The 19808-nt window shown below is 39.4% G+C and overlaps 1 long non-coding RNA gene across 1 annotated transcript in view; it reads left to right on the plus strand.

The window, feature by feature from the left end:
* Positions 1-1198: 1198 nt before the first annotated feature.
* Positions 1199-19808, plus strand: part of LOC107983008 (uncharacterized) — a 53775-nt gene continuing 35165 nt past the window's right edge. The window contains exon 1 of the long non-coding RNA XR_001730461.2: positions 1199-1556. This is a non-coding gene — a long non-coding RNA (uncharacterized LOC107983008). The remainder of the gene's footprint in view (positions 1557-19808) is intronic.

The following is a 19808-nucleotide window of genomic DNA, read 5'->3' on the forward strand; positions in this document are numbered from 1 at the left end:
TGGGGGAGTTGTAGTTTACCTACATCCAGACAGCACTGTGAACCCGAACACCCATGGATCTGAATCAAACTAGACACACATACCTGATATGCAGAAATTTGATTTTAGGGGGTTGGGGGGTTGGGGGGGCAGACCTTTCTTTCTGGGATTTCACCCACAACCAGAGAAACAGTGACCTCCACTGATGATGGACCAAACTTGGCACACAGAATCCACATGACTAACTCAACCTACTGGAGGGGTTTGAGGGGACTGACTCACCATAATGGGAGTTGTAACTTACCCTGCAGCCAGAGAGTACACTGAACCTCACCAATGATACAGCTAGTGCAAACTTGCCCAACATAAAAACTTGAGGTACTGATGCAGTTTTTCAGGGTTAATCTGGCATGATGTGCGCTGTAGGTAATCCACAACATTATGCATTTTGTACAATTAAAAAACTGACTTTTTCAATGCCGGGTACCCAAGCTAGTTGCATAATAAAGTAAAGAAAGAGATAGAAGAACTAAGGGCAAATGTAGAGCTAAATAAAAGGGTATTTTTATTCTGAAAATTGAGGGCAAGAGCAGGACTAACAAATGGGCAGATATAAAACGTATGAGAGAAGCAGCCCAAGCAACAGTAGCCTTGGGCTGGAAAGAGTAGGAAAAATTGGAATTTAAAAAATGGTATGAATATTTAGCAGACTGTATGCTCCAGGATTATATTTTTGAAAGGAGGATGAAATACACAGCAGGTTGTAAGAAGAATTGGTACACAAAATGCGGAACTCTGATAGCTAGAGTAAAAGCAAAAAGAAAATATAAAGAATGAAATCACACTCTTTTACATTGATCAATTCAAATAATACTCCAATTGAAGATACAGCTGTCCCCAGTGGGTAGGGGCTGAAGGGAGGTAGAGAAAAACTATTGGACACAAGTGGTTGATAAGGGTGGAATTGGGATTGGAAAGGTTAAGTAAATAAGATATATTATATTGAATGAAAATGTAAGTAGAATTTTATTACTGAGATTTGTATTACTCTACTTGTATCTACATTTAATAAACAAAAAAAACCCCCAGGAATTCCCCTAGGGAAATGTTTTTATCTGCTGCCCACTTTGACTTCTCCTCCTCCTCCTGTTTCCTTCCCTTTCTTCTTTTGTTCAAGTTCAAGCCCAAGTCGCAGCAGGAGGCAACTGGGGGGTGGTCGTCCAAGCGTTTTGTTGTTGAACTTGAAGCCCGAGTTGTAAACATTCTTTGACTCAACCCCCCACTTCCCCACCTTCCTCTAAGTATCTGGAGAGAGGATGGCATTCAAAGGAACTTGGTGATTCACTGGGGGATAGAAAGGTAGAGGGAGAAAAGTCAAGGAGAACGCGTGGGCCTGTGTCCTCCTCCTCCTTGTTCAGTATTTGGATGAAGACATTTAAAGTATTCGTTGCGTTAAAAGAAACAGCAACCAGTTGTGTACAAATAGATGCCAGGTTTAGTGAATTCTGTTGAGAGGCGTGGATTTAAGCAAGGAGAAATGAAGGCAACGGTTTGGGGACGGTCGCTGGAACTGTTCGGTAGGATGCAAAATGGACAATGTTATGTTGCAGAATTTCCTTGACTAGTTTTTCTTTCTCCCTTTCTCCCTTTCTCCCTTTCTCCCTCTCTTTCTCTCAGGTGCACCACCCCCTCCATTTCCGCAGTGTGCTACGTGTCTAAAGTCTCTAAATTCATAGCTATATTGTGAGTTCCTAACTCTGCTGCGATACATTATTTCGCCAGGAGAAGGGAGTGGTTACAATAAGGGAGCACAACCTGAGTGGGTGGGGATCCTGGCCTCCAGATTTGCCACAGAAAGAGGTCTCCGCCTTCCGGTTTGGGATTGTGCCACCGATTCTTAAGGAGAGGGTGCTAGGAAGAGGGTCACCAGTCCACGTCCCTTCAAGACCAATAATAGTGATTTGAATCCAGACTCTGCTATACTTAAGGAAGAAATTCCAGGGAACTGGTTAATACAGACTGAAGCCTCGTTGAGTTGAATGGGTCTGCTTTAAAACAGTGAACTGGTGACAGGGCTGTGTGTGTGGGGGGGGAATTAGGGGTTCAAACCCCCCGAAATTTTTCAGGTTAAAAAAACCCTGGTTTACTCATGAATTTTAACTGGTTAACCAACTCCCCATGCCAAGTCTATGAGATGCAAAAAAATTAAGAATCCCTCCAGAACTACAAGCACTATCTCAAGCAAATATTGACAGGCCTGTAAAGGGGGGGGGGGAGTGGGGGAGGCGTTCAACCCCCCCCCCCCCCCATTTCTGGCTAAGGCCCTGCTGGTGTAGTGGTAGGAGCATTGGACTTTGGAAACTACTGTTGGAGCTACACTGCCCTATATCCCAGGATCTGATCCCAGATTATCTGCTTTGAACTGGATTATATGAGTCTACACTGCCAGATGATCTGGGATAAGCAGATATTCTGGGATCATATCCAGAGGCACCTTCCACACAGCTGAATCCCTCACGTTCTGCTTTGAACTAGAATATATGGCAGTGTGGACTCAGATAACACAGTTTAATGCAGATATGGTGCGATTTTCTGCGTTGATATTCTGGATTATATGGCTGTGTGGAAGGGCCCTGAGATATAGGGCAGTGTAGAAGCAGGGTTAGACTCCTGATGGAAACCCACTCAGGCAAGTCACACACAGTCTCAGAGGATGGCAAAGGCAATCTCCTTCTGAACAAATCTTACCAAGAGTCGCCTTTGGATCGCCATGTCAGAAACGACTTGAACATACACAGCAAGAACAAGTCTAAGTATGGCTAAGACTCAGTCTAACTCATCCAAGGGCTTTCCCGAGAGATTGATAGATATTCTCCCTCAATTTCCACGCCACCAACCGCAGGCGGGCGTGATGCGACTACCAATGGCGTCTAATGCAGGAGTCATTCTCCCTCCCTCTCCCCGTCCAGCTTTATATTCTTCTCTGCAGTGGTTGTAAACAGAGGCAGCGCCTTTTCAAAACTGTATCCGCATTCGGAATTTTCCTCCCCGTAGCTGCTTCATTTTAGGATACATTGTAAAACTGTCTTACCGTCTTCTCTATGTTTGTTTGTTTTTTAAGCTTCCTTTACTGAAATAATACACAGGGATCTGTAAAATACGATATAAATACATCTCCAGCACCACTATTATCAAATCCGTATTTCCTAATGATAATCAGCCCTTTACAGTCAAGATTTTCCATTCAGAACAGGGATGAAGACTAGGAATGTGTTGTCGAAGGCTCTCATGGCCGGAATCACTGGGTTGCTGTGAGTTTTCCTGGCTGTATGGCCATGTTCCAGAATCATTCTCTCGCCCACATCTATGGTAGGCATCCTCGGAGGTTGTGAGGTCTGTTGGAAACTAGGCAAGTGGGGTTTATATATATGTGGAATGTCTAGGATGGGAGAAAGATATATTATTTTCTACAGATATATAAATCTCACTTGCCTAGTTTCAGGTCCAGGGTGGGAAAAAGAACTCTTGTCTGTTAGAGGCAAATGTGAATGTTGCAATTAATCATCTTGAGTAGCACTGAAAAGCCTTGCAGCTTCAAGGCGTTGCTGATTCGTGCCTGGGGGAATCCTTTGTTGGGAGGTGTTAGCTGGCCCTGATTGTTTCGTGTCGGGAATTCTCCTGTTTTCAGAGTGTTGCTCTTTATTTGCTCTCCTGATTTTAGAGCCAGGTTTTGTTCATTTTCATGCTTTCCGTTTTTCCACATGCTTGTGGAAAATTGTCCACATGCTTGTGGATTTCAGTGGCTTCTCTGTGTAGTCTAACATGTCGGTTGTGAGAGTGGTCCAGCATTTCTGTGTTGTCAAATAACATGTTGTGTCCAGGTTGGTTCATCAAGGGCTCTGCTATGGCTGACTTCTCTGGTTCTAGGAATACTGGGCTGAAACCATATTTATAGGGCGAACAAAGGCAAAGCCCCTCTGAACAAATCTAGCCAAGGAAATCCAGTAATAAGCTCGCTTTATGATCGACATTAATTGGATTTAAACCACAGCCACAGCGTGATTATTCACACGGTCTTATTTGGAGATCAATTATTCATAAGGTTGCAGCCAAATGAAATGAAGCTGCATTGAAATAAAAGGACCAACTGATTCATAGCTGAATTTAAATGAAGTGGGATCAGAACAGGAATTAAAAACAATCAGTTAGGATCAAACCGCATTGTAGATTTTTTCCCTTTATTTTTAGAAATACAGTCCATTCTCAACCCTTCAGGGCGATTACAGGAAAAAATAGCTTACCAGCAGACACTCTCCCCTACCACCCTAATCGTACCTGTACCTATTTGATTAAAAATGAAGGGAATGTCAGATTTCATGTCAAAAGCACACCTTATTTTTTAAATTTAATTTAATTTATTTTTATAATTGAAATGTTTATTGAACGAATTAATGACATAGAAAATATAAAAAGGACAACTAGAGATAATCAAGTACACATAATACAGGTATGCCATTCTCCCAAGCAGGTACATTGCAACATTCACTTTCCCATAACAGATTGCAATACAGAAATATGTATGTCTTGACTCCTATAATATATTCATCCTCTAGATCTATTACATACTTGTTATATTTTCCTTTATCTGTCTTCCGTTTGTTTCCCCTTCATCTAGTGCTGACCCTTCACCCCAGACCAGCCAGTTGCACTATTGATTTACAAAACGCCATTGTTTCTATTACAGGTTTGTTACCCCTTACAGTTTCTATATATACACATATACATTTTCCCCATATCTTCCCAAATTAATCTTTTTTCAGTAGCCCTCTTCTAATCTTGATATTCCATGTCAAACCACTTATTACAATGCTTTTGACACGAAATAAATAAATGGAGGACCTTCTTATAGCAACACCAGTGGCACTCCAAGTGGCCAGCTACTGGTCAAAGGACATTTAGTAGAAGTTTACTATCATTCTTCCAATTGGAACTCCCCCCCCCCTCCTTTCCATATTTGGCTATTAATAATCCTACTGCTATTACCAGGTAGGCAATTAATCTATTCAGCTATTTTGATATTTTATTATTATCCATAAACAACAGCAGTGCTATTTCACGCCTTCCTGTTATCTCTGTTTTGGTGATTCTCCTTATTTCTTGAAATACATTTTCCCAAAATGTTTGAAAGTATTTACAAGACTACCACATGTGTATGTATGTACAGTAGAGTCTCACTTATCCAACGTTCTGGATTATCCAATGTATTTTTGTAGTCAATGTTTTCAATGCATTGTGATATTTTGGTGCTAAATTCGTAAATATAGTAATTACTGCATACCATTAATGTGTAATGAACTACTTTTTCTGTCAAATTTGTTGTATAACATGATGTTTTGGTGCTTAATTTGTAAAATCATAACCTATTTTGATGTTTAATAGGCTTTTTCTTAATCTCTCCTTATTATCCAACATATTCGCTTATCCAACGTTCTGCCGGCCCATTTATGTTGGATAAGTGAGACTCTACTGTACCAGTTTCCTGGCAGCCCCTCCAGCATTGCTTAGAGTATTTCTTATCAATTTGATTTAGCCTAATTAGTGTGAGGTATCATCTCCACAGCACTTTGTAATAATTCTCTTTTATGCTTATAGATATGTTTTTTAATATACCAAAACAACACCGTACATTTCTGCTCTTTGGGATCACATGGGATTTCAACAAGGTTAGTATCTGCCTTGAGATCTTAGCCTCCAGAGTTTAAAGTCTAAAGTTTTCAAAAGTTTGGGAAACAACAAAAAAGTGAGTTCAGTGCCCCCCCCTTGCCAACTTTGCTTACTTTCCATGATGGTAATAGTTTTCCTATCTTGAATTCGGCACTTGGGACAATAATTTAGTTACATCATTTTTCTTATGGTCTGCAATTTGACCTTAAAGCAAAAAAGTTCACCAGTTTCTGCCCATAAAATATATTTATTTGCATTTTATTTTCGCAAACTTAATAAGGGCAGGATGTTTGGTACGACTTCCATTTCATATTTAATCATTACACTTAATAAACTTCTTTATATAACCTAATTTATACCTGGAGGAGGAAACGCATTCTGTTGATTTAAATATAAATGGCCTCCCAGTGAGCAACACGTTCTCTAAACTGGTGGGTTCTTTTCACGGGAGAAAGAAGTCTATTAAAAACGTTCAGCATTGAAACCAAGAAGCTTAGCCTGCAGTTGGAATTTCAAATTCTCTAAAGAAACTTAATTGAAAGGAATAGAATTAGAAGGGAATTTGCGGCTGGGGTAGGATGGGAAGCGGTTGCCAACATTTCAAGAATCTGACTGTCCAAATTTTTTTTTTAAAGAGGTGAGATTGCTTCTGGAACATGGCCGTACAGCTCCAAAAACTCACAACAACCCGGTGATTCCCGGCTGTAAAAGCCTTCGACAACACATTTTAAAAGAGATCTCTACGTTTTAAATTCGAAAAAATATATATGGAAAGGCAGGATAAATCGTCTATTGGTCTTAACGAAGGACTGTTTTTCGGAAATGGTTTAATAAGGGACTTTCTAACACTTCAAAGCTGTAACCTTTTAATGTTTATAAAATATTTCTTACTATTAAAACTGAAAGTCAAATATTGGTCTTGGGCTCTGATTTCCTCGGGTCATGAGACAAATATAATATGACAAAATTCAAAGACATAGCCATATTAAATATCAGTATACAAAGGACCTTGGAGCGCCTTTGTGACTGAGTGAAAGAAATTGGTAATCATCATCATCATCATCATCATCATCATCATCATCATCTGGAGGTCTTACATCTTATGAAATAGACTCAAGTCTATGAAAGTAGATGCCACCAACTTCTTTCTCTCAGTTTCAAAGGTGCTACAAGGTCCCTTACTACATAAAAAAGGTAAATGGGTAAATATTGTAACAGTTTGGCAGAAAAAGATATTTGTTTGTTTATTTATTTGCCATTTTTATAACCAGCCCTTCTCATCCCGAAGGAGACTCAGAGCGGCTTACAAAACTAAGGCAAAATTCAATGCCACATCACACACACAACAACAATAAACATACCATATTAAATTACAAAACAGTTAAAACGTATAATACAGTAAAACAGATTCTTGCTAGGTTAATAATGTCACAACTTAAAACCCACTTAAGTTCTAGCTTGCCCCCTATTTTTGCTGTTGCCAATGGATATAGTTGAGATGTATTTTAAAATGTCTGTCCCAGTGAATTTTTGTACTTAAAAAGTTTTACTACAATAAACACCACAGTTTTAAAGAGGTTAGGATTCAGATGTGTGTGTGTGTAAATGTTTATGTGCTAGTGAGTGTATTGCGAGTGTATGTGTAAATGTTTATGTGTTTGCGAGTGTATTCCTTTAAAGAGAGAAACAGGGCGTCACCTCCCGAACACAACAACAACCGCAACAATATTTGGTTGTTGTTAGTTTTCGGGCTGTATCACATCTATGGCAGGCAAACTCAGAGGTTGTGAGGTCTGTTGGAAACTAGGCAAGTGGGGTTTATATATTTAGGTGCAATAATGTCCAGGGTGGGAGAAAGAACTCTCGTCTGTTTGAAGCAAGTGTGAATGTTGCAATTGGCCACCTTGATTAGCATTGAATGGCCTTGCAGCTTCAAAGCCTGACTTATTATTATCTGAAGATGTTGCATCTCATGAAATAGACTCTATGAAAATTTATGCCACCAACTTATTTCTCTCAATCCCAAAGCTGCTACAACGCCCCTTTCAACTTAAAAAAGACATTATTCTGGTCCCATCATATATGAGGGTTCTGTTTGTTATTTTTTGGATCTGTTATTAAATAATTTAGGATGAGATTCAATCTGTTTGTAAATAGACCCTAGGGTTAGTCTTATGTCATCTATTATTATGTAACACCGTCTTTGAATTCAAACATACAGTAGAGTCTCACTTATCCAACATAAACGGGCTGGCAGAATGTTGGATAAGCGAATATGTTGGATAATAAGGAGGCATTAAGTAAAAGCCGATTAAACATCAAATTAGGTTATGATTTTACAAATGAAGCACCAAAACAACATGTTAGACAACAAATTTGGCAGAAAAAGTAGTTCTATACGCAGTAATGCTGTGTAGTAATTACTGTATTTATGAATTTAGCACCAAAATATCACGATATATTGAAAACATTGACTCCAAAAATGGGTTGGATAATCCAGAATGTTGGATAAGCGAGTGTTGGATAAGTGAGACTCTACTGTATTTCCAACAAACAACCTTCGGAATGTGTTGTCGAAGGCTTTCATGGCGGGAATCACTGGGTTGCTGTGAGTTTTCCGGGCTGCATGGCCATGTTCCAGAAGCATTCTCGCCTGACGTTTCGCCCACATCTGAGGATGCCTGCCATTGATGTGGGCAAAACGTCAGGCGAGAATGCTTCTGGATCTTGACCATACCGCCGGGAAAACTCACAGCAACACAACCTTCGGAATAATGGCTTTAAAAGACGGCCGCAAATCAACAGTTTTGAGCAGTTTATTTTCAATTAAATCTAGTTTAAGGAGTAGGTGGAGTTACTTTTTGCTTGTATCTCCCGTTTCAGGTTATGTGCGTCTATGAAATAAATAGCTTTAGGGTTTGGTTTTTTTTTACTAATTCATACTAAAAAGAAGAAAAAGAACAAGAGGAGGAAGAGAAGGAAGTTATTCTCTAGACTAGGGTAAGTTTAATGTGCTAAACAGCTATATGACACAGCACGATTGACCCTATCTCAAGTCAATAGGAAAATTGCCCGTGGTTTTAATGTGTTGGATAGCAGCCACGGAAACAAATATTACGAATTATATCTTTGCAGCTCCCTCCTCTTTCTCTCGCTCTGAAATCGAGTAGTCAGAGTTTTCAAATAAAGTTTTAAGTTTTGATGGTGAAGTAAACCCACTTCCATAATACAAACGTTTATCCCAGGTTGTGTCTACACTGTAGAAAAGAATGCGGATTGACACCACTTTAACTGCTATCGGATTCTGGGATTTGTAGTTAGCTGAGAGGCCAGCACTCCCTGGCAGAGAAGGCTAAATACCTTGGAATGCTACAACTTCCATGATTCCATAGAATTGAGCCAGGGCAGTTAAAGCGGTATTACACTGCATTAATGTTACAGTGTAGAGATACACCCTACCTGCTAATTATGCTGACTAGAATAGCCTCATTCGTTCAACGAGATTTTCCTTTGTGTTGAATCGCCTCTCAACAATAGATCTGGTCTGTTCTAGTTGTCACAACCAAAAGGTTATGAGTCCAGGTTCATACTGTAAAAGTCCCCTTCAAAGCAAGGAAGTTCTGAAATATATACTTCCAGAAGTAAATAGTCCTCGAATTCGCCCTTTGCTCGTTGCATTCTTTTTACTGTAGTCCTAGGTTTGGGCTTTCTAGTTTATTACCTTGTGTGGAAAATAACTAGAATTCAGTATTTTAAAGTAAGAAATTCCCATCAGGGACTGGGAAAAGAGAATACGCGCCCTGATAACACATATAACATGTACAGAATATACGTTTTATTGTTTATACTGTATCAATAATAGTAATAATAATAATACTGTGTCAAGATCCCATGAATTTCATTACTTGATACGATTTTAGAAGGGTTAAATCTCCTATGTGTTGTCGAAGGAATCACTGAGTTGCTGTGAGTTTTCCGGGCTGTATGGCCATGTTCCAGAAGCATTCTCTCCTGACGTTTCGCCCACATCTGTGGCAGGCATCCTCAGAGGTTGTGAGGTTTGTTAGAAACTAAGCAAGTGAGATTTATATATCTGTGGAAGGTCCAGGGTGGGAGAAAGAACTCTTGTCTGTTGGAAGCAAGTGTGAATGTTTCAATTATTCACCTTGATTAACATTGAATAGCCTTGCAGCTTCAAAGCCTGGCTGCTTCCTGCCATGGGGATCCTTTGTTGGGAGGTGTTAGCTAGCTCTGAATGCTTCCTGTCTGTTTTCTGAGTGTTCTTCTTTATTTATTGTCCTGATTTTAGAGGTTTTTAAAATACTGGTAGCCAGATTTTGTTCATTTTCATGGTTTCCTCCTTTCAGATGAAATTGTCCACATGCTTGTGGATTTCAGTGGCTTCTCTGTGTAGTCTAACATGGTGGTTGCTAGAGTGGTCCAGCATTTCTGTATTCTCAAATAATATGTGTGATTACAGTGATTGTAATTGCTTTGCTTCCCTCCACCCGCCTTTGCTTTCTGACACTTCACTGTACACACATTTTGTCCCATGCCCAAAAATATTAGGGAGGCAATTACCTTCAGGGAAGATATATGGGTGCATCTTCCCTGTAGAATGGCTGCAGTTTGACACCACTAAAGCAACATGAAAGCTGTAATTTGGCACCATCAATTTTTAGCAGAGAAGATCCTGTAAAACTAAAACTTCCAAGATAGGTACGTAAAGTGGTGTCGAAAGTGCATTCACCCTACAGTGCGGATGAGCTCTTAGGAACATAAATGAATTTCGTGTTTGGATTTGGGTCTCCTCTCCAAGCCATTATGTACCTATATGTAAATAGTTTCTGTAAATACATATGACCATTGGTCGGAGTATTAATAAATTGATTGATATGTAAATAGTAATACAGGTATTCGAAAATAAGCAATAAAATATCGAAACCCGAAATGCTTTTGGTCCTAAATATTTCTGAAAAGGAACACTCGATCTGTATAGGAAAAGCAAGCTGGGAATAGGACGAAGAGGAGGAGGAGGAGGAGGAAGGGAGGGTCACGAGGTCTCCATCCGGTTCTATCATGGTGATGTCACAATAGCCAATCAGAACGCGTCCTTTGCCCAGCACCGCTTTACGGAACACCTAGTTTCATTGTTACTTTGGGTTTTGCTCGGAGAACTCGTGAGTTTCAACAGATGGTTGTGAAATATGCCTTAGGGGCCACCAGACAGCGAGTTGTGGCTGGCATGTTACAATGCGGTTCTTTCATAAGACAAAAGAGTTTTTTCCCCCTTCGCAGTTGGAGCTTTGAAATGCCAAGGCCACCCAAGTTCATGCCCTAAATATCTCAAGGCACCAGATCCTGTCTGATCTTGGAAGCTAAGCAGGGTCAGTTCTGGTTACTTCTTGGTGGGAAATAGCAAATACCAAGTGCTGGAGGCTATATTTCAGAAGAAGGACGTCCAAAAATCCATGGGGGCACCAGGAGCAAACTGAGAGTACAGTTGTAATGTACAGTACTGTATTTAAAAACACAAACAAAGTTAAAAACTTGGCATTATACTAAATGTCCTTTGACCAGCACCTGGCCACTTGGAGTGCCACTGGTGTTGCTATAAGAAGGTCCTCCACTGTGCATGTGGCAGGGCTCAGGCTGCATTGTAGTAGGTGATTCGTGGTTTGCTCTTCTTCTCCACACTCCCATGTCATGGACTCCTTAAGGTTGGCTCTGCATCTGGTGGTGCCAGAGCACAGTCTGTTTAGTGCCTTCCAAGTGGCCCAGTCTTCTGTGTGCCCAGGGACGAGTCTCTAATTTGGTATCAGCCATGGACTGCGGTTCCGGGTTTTGGCCTGCAAAAGATGTCCACATTTTCAATTAGAAATATTAGTTCACTAATGAGATGCCGAAGTCCAAATGCCCAAGTGGCAAGTCCAATAAATAATTGCCAAGAATTGCCTACTGTCTCAAAATGTGAACAGTCCATTCTTCGAAGCCAAATGCTGTCAATAAATTTTGTCTTGCTCGTTGAGGTGTTCCTACCAGTATCTTTGTAGATCTTAGAACATTTTTTCTTGATTTAAGGTGTTGGTGTGCTGGTTGATATCTGAACAGAGGATGGGCTGGTCCTTTCATTGTTGGCTGCTACTTCCTGGTAGATGTCAGGTGGTACAAAACCAGTTAAACAGTATAATTTCTCCAGTGGTGTGGGGCATAGACATTGTGTGATAATGTGATATGTCTCATTAAGAGCCACATCCACAGTTTTAACATGATATGGGCATGCATAGTCAGCAGCAAAGCAGCAAAGTGCAAGGGGAGATGTCTTCACTGTGTCTGGTTGTGATCCCCAGGTTGTGCCAGTCAACTTTCTTATGATATTATTTCTGGCACCCACCTTTTGCTCCATAGTCAAGCAGTGCTTCTTGTAAGTCAGAGTAACTCCCAGGAATTTTGGTGTTCTGCCATGCTCCAGTGGGATTCCTTCCCAAGGTAATCCTCAGAGCTCGAGATGCTTGTCTGTGTTATAGATGGACTAGGAATCAAGTGGTTTTCCCTGTAATAGGCAGTAAGAGCACCTAAAGCTTCAGAGATCTTCTGATCAACCATTTCAAAGATCCCTGCTTGGTTGCCTGTTGACAGGTAACCAAGCCACATACAGTCATCCCTCCATATCCATACATTTTGTATTAATGGAGTCAACCATTTATTGATTGAAAATATTTTTGAAAAGTTCAATTTTTTATTTTGCCATTTTATAGAAAGGGCACCATTTAACTATGCCACCTTATATAGTATCCATGGATTATGGTATCAATGGGAGGTCCAGGACTGAAACCACAGTGGATACCAAGGCACCAAGATACACACACAAATACATTTTCCATATAGATTAACAGCACCCTTTTTAATGAGTGGATTTGTATCTGCGGAGCACCTGAAATTGAGGATATAGCACACATATTATTTGATTGTAAATTGTATCAGAAGGTGAGAGACTTGTACCTTGGTCCATATATCAAACTGACAATTTATTGGGAAACTCACATCAGAATAATGTATTTTATGTGTGGCCAAGACCCAAAAATAACATATAAAGCAGCTCTGTATTTAAGCAAAGCAATAGGTCTGAGATCCTCATATGCGGGGCTTATTGGGGTAAATTGTAGGAAAACATTATATATTCAGTTTGATTACACTTATTTACTGAATTATTATAAGTGTCTTATTTAACTTACTACATAGAGTTTTATTAAGTTGTATCGAGCTTTGTTGTTCGGTATGGTCATATGGCCTAAGGGCTAATCAATAAAATTATTTATTTAGATAGATATATAGATTAAAAACAGACATAAGAGAAAATAAAGAAAGAGAGAAAGGAAAAAAGAACGAGAAAAATAGAGAATATATATATGTGTGTATGTATTTTTCTCATAACAGAGACTCAAAGTGGTGAATATTGCAAAATATAATGTAATATATAATATAAAACATTAAATAGAATTAAGCTAAACACTATTTAAAAAGAAACAGTTAAAAGCATGTAAAACAGCTGAAACACAGAAAACAGTTAAAATGTGGAAAATAATATATGAAAACAGAAAAGTGATTTCTGACTTTATTTTTGATGGAGATTAGCACATGCTGTGCAATTTTACTTTGCATTTTAAAAATTACCTGATAAATCTATTCTACTAATTTGCAAAGCACTGTTAGGTATGTGATTTTCTTTGCCCAGCTCATATTTTGAAGAGTTAAAAAAAAGAAAAAAAAAGAAATCAAACTTATATCAGGGAAATATTGTTAATAAGCCATCTTGACAAAATGCTGCTGAAGTTTTTTAAATCCTATAAACGTTTTCATCAGGAAAGATGCTAAGCAAGGCAAAAAAAAAGTCAAAGGATAGGAAAAAGAGGAAACTGGCTCATCTTTAAAACATGGAGTGTGCCCTGAAAGTTTGAGAAAATAAGAGAATTGGAACATTTATGAAATATGTTTTCTTGATCACCAAATAATAGTAACAGATAGCATTTTTGTGTGTCATTCAGATGGTGACTCCACTGCAGATATTAAATGAACTCTCCAAGGTGCTGAGACTACTTTGAATATATGATCAGCACTACAAATAGGTCCTTTAACATTCAGACTAAAACCCAGAGTGGATTTAACAACTACTGACATGTAAGCTACCAGAGTTGCTGTAAAGTCATAGGGCAGTCCCAGATGTTATTGGACTCCACTTCCAGCATTTCTCATTATTGGTTATGCTGGCTATGGATACTGGGAGGTGAAGTTCAATAATACTGAGAGATCCATGTGACCCTCACCAGTATTATGTAGACCAAGCATGAGTAAACTTCGGCCCTCCGGGTGTTTTGGACTTCAACTCCCATTATTCCTAACAGCCTACTGGCTGTTAGGAATAATGGGAGTTGAAGTCCAAAACACCTGGAGGGCCGAAATTTGCCCATGTCTCATATAGACTCAGCCGGAACTCTGCTGGAAGTTAAATCTCATTATTATACATTGTGAGGTCCATGTGATTCTCACCAGTATTGTGTAAACTCTTCTGGAAGTCTCATTTTTAAAATTAAAATTAAAATTAAAATATTCAAGAAACTACTTGCAATCCAAGGTTTTGTGCTCCCTGAGTGCAGTGCTTATTGTCTAACTGCTTCACTTCATTCACACAATTTCAGGGAGGGTCCAGGCACCACCATCTTCTATTTGCAACCCACTGTGTTTTGCTATTGCTTCTTCCATCTTTTCTCAGACAGGGGAAGTGGTGCTGGAAATACGAAATTACTACAAAGTCCAGAAATCATTTGAGATTCTTTGATAGATTCCTTTGAGGGCAAGTTCCAGGCAACTGTTGGTATAATGAAAGTCTCTAGTTTTTGCCAAGTCCGTGTGCTGGCTGGTTCCTACCATAACCACTAATGACACCCCAAATCTGTCATTTGAGGCATTAAATTATTGAATTTTCTGCTTAACCACTGTTTTTGGTCTTTGGCCCTGAAGAATGCCCTGAGATAACTTACATCACATTCCTGTCATAACATAGACAATAGTGGGTTAGACTAAAGCCACAACTTTAAGAATGCCATCAAGGAGTGGCCCCACCATTTGGCAACCTTAGGCAGTAGGTTCTGGGTATCATAAAAGGGCAGCAAATTGTTGATTGTCATTATATTTTTATTGACAGAAATGAGGACCTGGTCTTAAGGGATTTCCTAATCCATGCATCAAAATACCTTATCTTGCTCTGAGTACTCTTGACTTGGATAGTTGTGTTTTGGAACAACTTGAGTGCTACTTGCTATTCTATCTCAGTCAGCAGAATGTTTTGGGCCAGATTTCAGTGTTTTGATTAAAGTCTCCAAACAGAAGTAAATCATGAAATAACCTCCATCATAAGAAAGATTGGGGGCAAGGGGAAGATTAATTACGGTATTAAAAAACAATGTTATCTTCCCTTGTCTCCATTCACTCCCTTCTGTAAACTGATCTGTCATGCAAAGAAAGTTTGGCTCCTTGCATTGACTTGTTTACCTTTTCTACTAAATTTTCCCCAGGAAGTCACAGTTATTTCATCCTGGTTTTCATAATGATGGAACCGTTGCCATCTTTTGAGCTACAGGAGATTTTAAAGAGCTGAAGTGCAGGCAGAAAGCCAAGCTCTTTTTCATCATATTTGGAATACTCTAGGTCAGTAAATCATAGGAAGAACCTCGGTTTACTGCCATAGTTACTCTAGGCCTGCACAGTGGTGGACCATCCCAATAGGAGGTACAGGCAGCTGCCTTAGCAAGAAAACTCCAGAGCTCCTGGTTACACTAGAAATCCCTTCAAGGGGTTATAAACAGGTCACCTCCTCAAAGACCCAGGAGTTTTCCAGGTTGCAGCTTGCTTTCCCTTTTCTCCATATGGCTGCTCAGTGGAAGTAAGGAATCTGTTTCTTTGTCTTCAGGACAGCAGGAGGGAAAACTACAAAAATGCTACCAAAGGAAAAACATTTTTTCTCCACACCACATCCTGTTAAGTTAAAGATGATGAGAAGCTGTAGGTGGATCTTCTATATTTCTTCCCTCTGCTGAACCTACGATATCATTTATCTTTACCCTGATGAGCTGCATAAGAACAGAAGGCAACACTGGGTGAAGGATACTTCCACTTGCATATTAAAAGATGCTTATTAATCATACATAAGATGTCAAAATAATATCAGCTGGTGTTAATGCAAAGATGAAAGGCCTCCCACCCTGTACACAATGCAAGCAAAGTATGAGCTGTGGAAACCAAGATGTTCCCAGCAAACATAGGATATCTTATATACAGATGTCTCTCCCTATTCTCTACTGGACTCTGATTCCACACATTTGCATGACAGATGTGTAGCACTGTTGTGACAGTTAAAGCCACAGAATTAGGCCACATCAGAGCTTGGAAAAGTTACAAGAGAGTAGGATTCTGGGAGTCCGCACAATAAGTTTCCTAAGACATTATTTAACTTTGTGGAGTCATCCATCCATAGAACCTCATTCTCTTCAATAGGTACCGCTCTGGCGGGAAGGTAACAGCACTCCATGAAGTCATGCTGGCCACATTACCTTGGAGGTGTCTATGGACCATGCCAGCTCTTTGGCTTAGAAATGGAAATGAGCACCAACCCCCAGAGTTGGACATGACTGGACTTAACATTAGGGGAAAGCTTTACCTTTACTATGGGCTTTCAGGACAACTTCAAGTCTGTCCTCCATTTTCATGCAAGATTTATTCAGAGGAGATTTGACAATGACTTCCTCCATGGCTCACAGTGTGATTTGCCTTGGTCTCCAACACTGACATCATTACATTAACTCAGCTACACCTTAAATAACCTTGCAAAGTAGGCCAGTTGATAACAGATTGCCTTCACTTTAATTGTCATGGTTCCATCTCATGAAATCTTGGCATTTGTAGTTTCCTGAGGAATTTAGAATTTTCTGTCAGAGTTGTAGTACCCTCCACAAATTACAAATTTCAAGATTCAATGGCATAAAACCATGGCAGTTAGCATGGAATCTAAGTGCTATAGTCCTGTATTGTGTTTCCTTTCCTCCTCCATTCTGTTAATAAAGGAAGCAAGGTTAACTTGGAAGTGTGTTAAATCTAATGAAACTATTCTGATCTGAAAACCATTGTGACTCTTACTGGGGACCACAAACAAGAAGAAACTGTAGCAATATTAGGGGCCAGTCTGATCTAGAATGATATAAATGTGTGTGGCAATGTGTGAAATGAATCATTAGCAGCTGTGGATTAAACTTTCCCTCTATGAAACAATGTCTCTACCCCTTCCATTTTAATTAAAACAGAAGATCAATATATGAATGAATAGGACTTGGCAAGACCATGGTCAATAAAAATTGAAAGAAGGAAAAGAATGCATGTTTTAGTTGTTTGCATTTATTTCTGTTGTGCACAGGAGAGATGGAAAAGCAGACTTTCTGCCTCTTAAAAGCCATTGCATGAGCTGTTCAAACATGACTTCTGTGGTCAGACGTGGGAGCACTTAGAGGTGCTTAGTGGTTAATTTTTAAAAGGAAAGAACAGAAGCCACTACCAGGCTTGGAAGATTTCCATTAAAATCTCCTTCCAGGCTGGCACCTCCTAGCATGCTCCAGTCATCACCTTTCTGATGGAAACTAGAAGAGGAGCTTCGTAATGGAGTAAGGGTTTAGGGTGTATTTACACTGCAAAATTAATGCAATTTGACACCAGTTTAACTATCATGGCTCAATGCCATTGAATAATTGGATCATTATTCTTCTCTGACAAATAGTGCTGGAGTTTCACCAAACTACAACTCTTAGGATTTCACATCATTAGAGCCATGGCAATTAAACTGGTGTTAAACTGCAGTGTAGACACATCCTTAGAGGATCAATTTGCCAGGAATTTCTGATTAGCAAAGGCATTCTGTTACACACCTTGGACTTCTTTGCCTTTTCCTTAATTCAGGGACAATCTTACTGCTAGATTGAGTGAGGCAACTAATCTCACATGACATAACTGCCAGAGCTGAGGAAAGGAAGAGGTTTAATTCTTTCCTGCTCTGCAGGGATCCCAACAAAATCAAGGCTCGCTTGTTGTGATTAGCCTTGGGATGAACTCAATTCAACAATAACAACAAGGCAAAGAAGTGTAGCTGAAGAGTAAATGGTTAAATGTTTCCCCAAATGCTGCAATCCCAAGAAAAATCTCACCTCACACCATGCTTGTATGTGTGCATATCCCTTCAAGTTATCTGTCAATTTTATGGCAACCTTACAAGTTTCTCAAGGTTTTCTTAGGCAAGGAACTCTCAAAAGTGACTTTATGAGTCCCATTCTTTGAAATATAGGACACAGCACCTGTATTGTTTGTGGTCCCCTAAGCAAGTGCTAACTAAGGCTGGCCCTGCTTAGCTTTCAAGATCAAATGGAAACTGGTGTTTTTACAATATTTAGGCCCTGACAAATAATTACATTTTTAAAAACCTACCAACAACCTCGTGGTGTGATTTTTATGGTACATTTGGACTTATGTATTGTTTGTGTCTCAGAGCACATAGCATACAGTTTGATTGTAGCAATGATCTGTAAAAGCATATGGCACTATCATATGCTTTATGGGTACGTTTTTAGTTTCCATTTTATGTTGTTTTGCAGCACTTAGCTGTATTACTGCATCACTGTTTAATATTTCAGTTTTAGATTTATGGACACCATTTTGGTCCCCTTGGAACAATATTGTTGATTAGTTACCTTAACAGTTGACAGTTACCTTGAAGAATGAAGAAATATAATGCAGAAGTATAAAGTAATGTGGGTTTTGGGATGAGATGTTTTTATTTTAAAAAATCTCAAAGATGGGGACTGAGTAGGGATGAATATGCAATCATAACCAAGTTTTAAAAGCTTCTGTCTCTGTGTATTTATTTCTTGCTAGGCTGTCTAAGATGCTTTATGTCCAGAAAACAGCCAGTAGTGGGGACAATGCAAGACATTTCTTATCCTGATATGGGAGCCAACTTATTCTTCAGCAGAAGTGAAGGAACAACATCTTCTACTACATTGGAAGGCAACAGGTTACCTTCCAATACAATATTGGTACACAACTCCCCCACATGGACCTCCTCCTTTCCAGATCATATCACAATATTGTAGCTAAAATACCAGATAGTTTGACAAAATCAGACTACAAAAAACCAATGCCATTGTAACTGGGCAATAATTACAACTCTGACTGGAGCGCATGTGCATTAGACATAAATGAGCATAGAATTTAATCCTTGTAGGATTACAGCATGCTTGCCGTATTTGTGGGGGTTTGGTTGCAGGTCTTGTCACAGATATGAAAAAATGCAGACAATCTTGCCTCATATTATTAAAAGACAGTAACAGTATTGATACAATACATGTAAGAAGAGCTTGTTGAAAATGTTTTGTGGATGATATCTAACTACACAGAGATGTATATTAAAAAATATTCTGTAATACTGTACAAAAATGTATTTTAGTGTCATTCATTCTGTTTGTGTCACCTGGTACATTTGGCACCCCTGCATCTCAGTAGGGGTGCCACTGGTCTCAACACCTCTAGTCCCTGAGATGATCTAGAACATGGCAAAGTTGCTGTTTTGAATTACAGCTCCCAGAATCCATCAGGCAGAATGCCCTGTAGGGAATTCAGGGGGCTGAAGTTCAAGAAAATATCTTTCCAAAGCTATACTTTTGTCCCTTGGAGACTCCACAGAAGTAAAGCCTAGGATAACTCATACAGAGTTGTCTTATACTTTTAAATGTTTAGCAAAACATTGAAATGAATCTTGTGTGTCAAGCAGATGGATGAGGTTGGTGCAGAGTGTAAAGAAGCACTCATAAAGAAGCAGGCAATCTAGAAGTGATATCTGCCTGGAAGAAGAGAAAACATCCCAGGTTGACAACAGATTCTCTGGAACTGATAAAGAATAAAACCAGGGCAGCATCTGGTTGTCATCATGCACCAACTTTTCTGGAGTAGTTTTTCTTCTGTTTTACAAGAAACATTCCATTCTTCTGGACCTGTTTTTATTCTCCAGCTAT

This window comes from Anolis carolinensis, chromosome 6, assembly GCF_035594765.1.
Source record: "Anolis carolinensis isolate JA03-04 chromosome 6, rAnoCar3.1.pri, whole genome shotgun sequence".
NCBI lineage: Eukaryota > Metazoa > Chordata > Lepidosauria > Squamata > Dactyloidae > Anolis > Anolis carolinensis.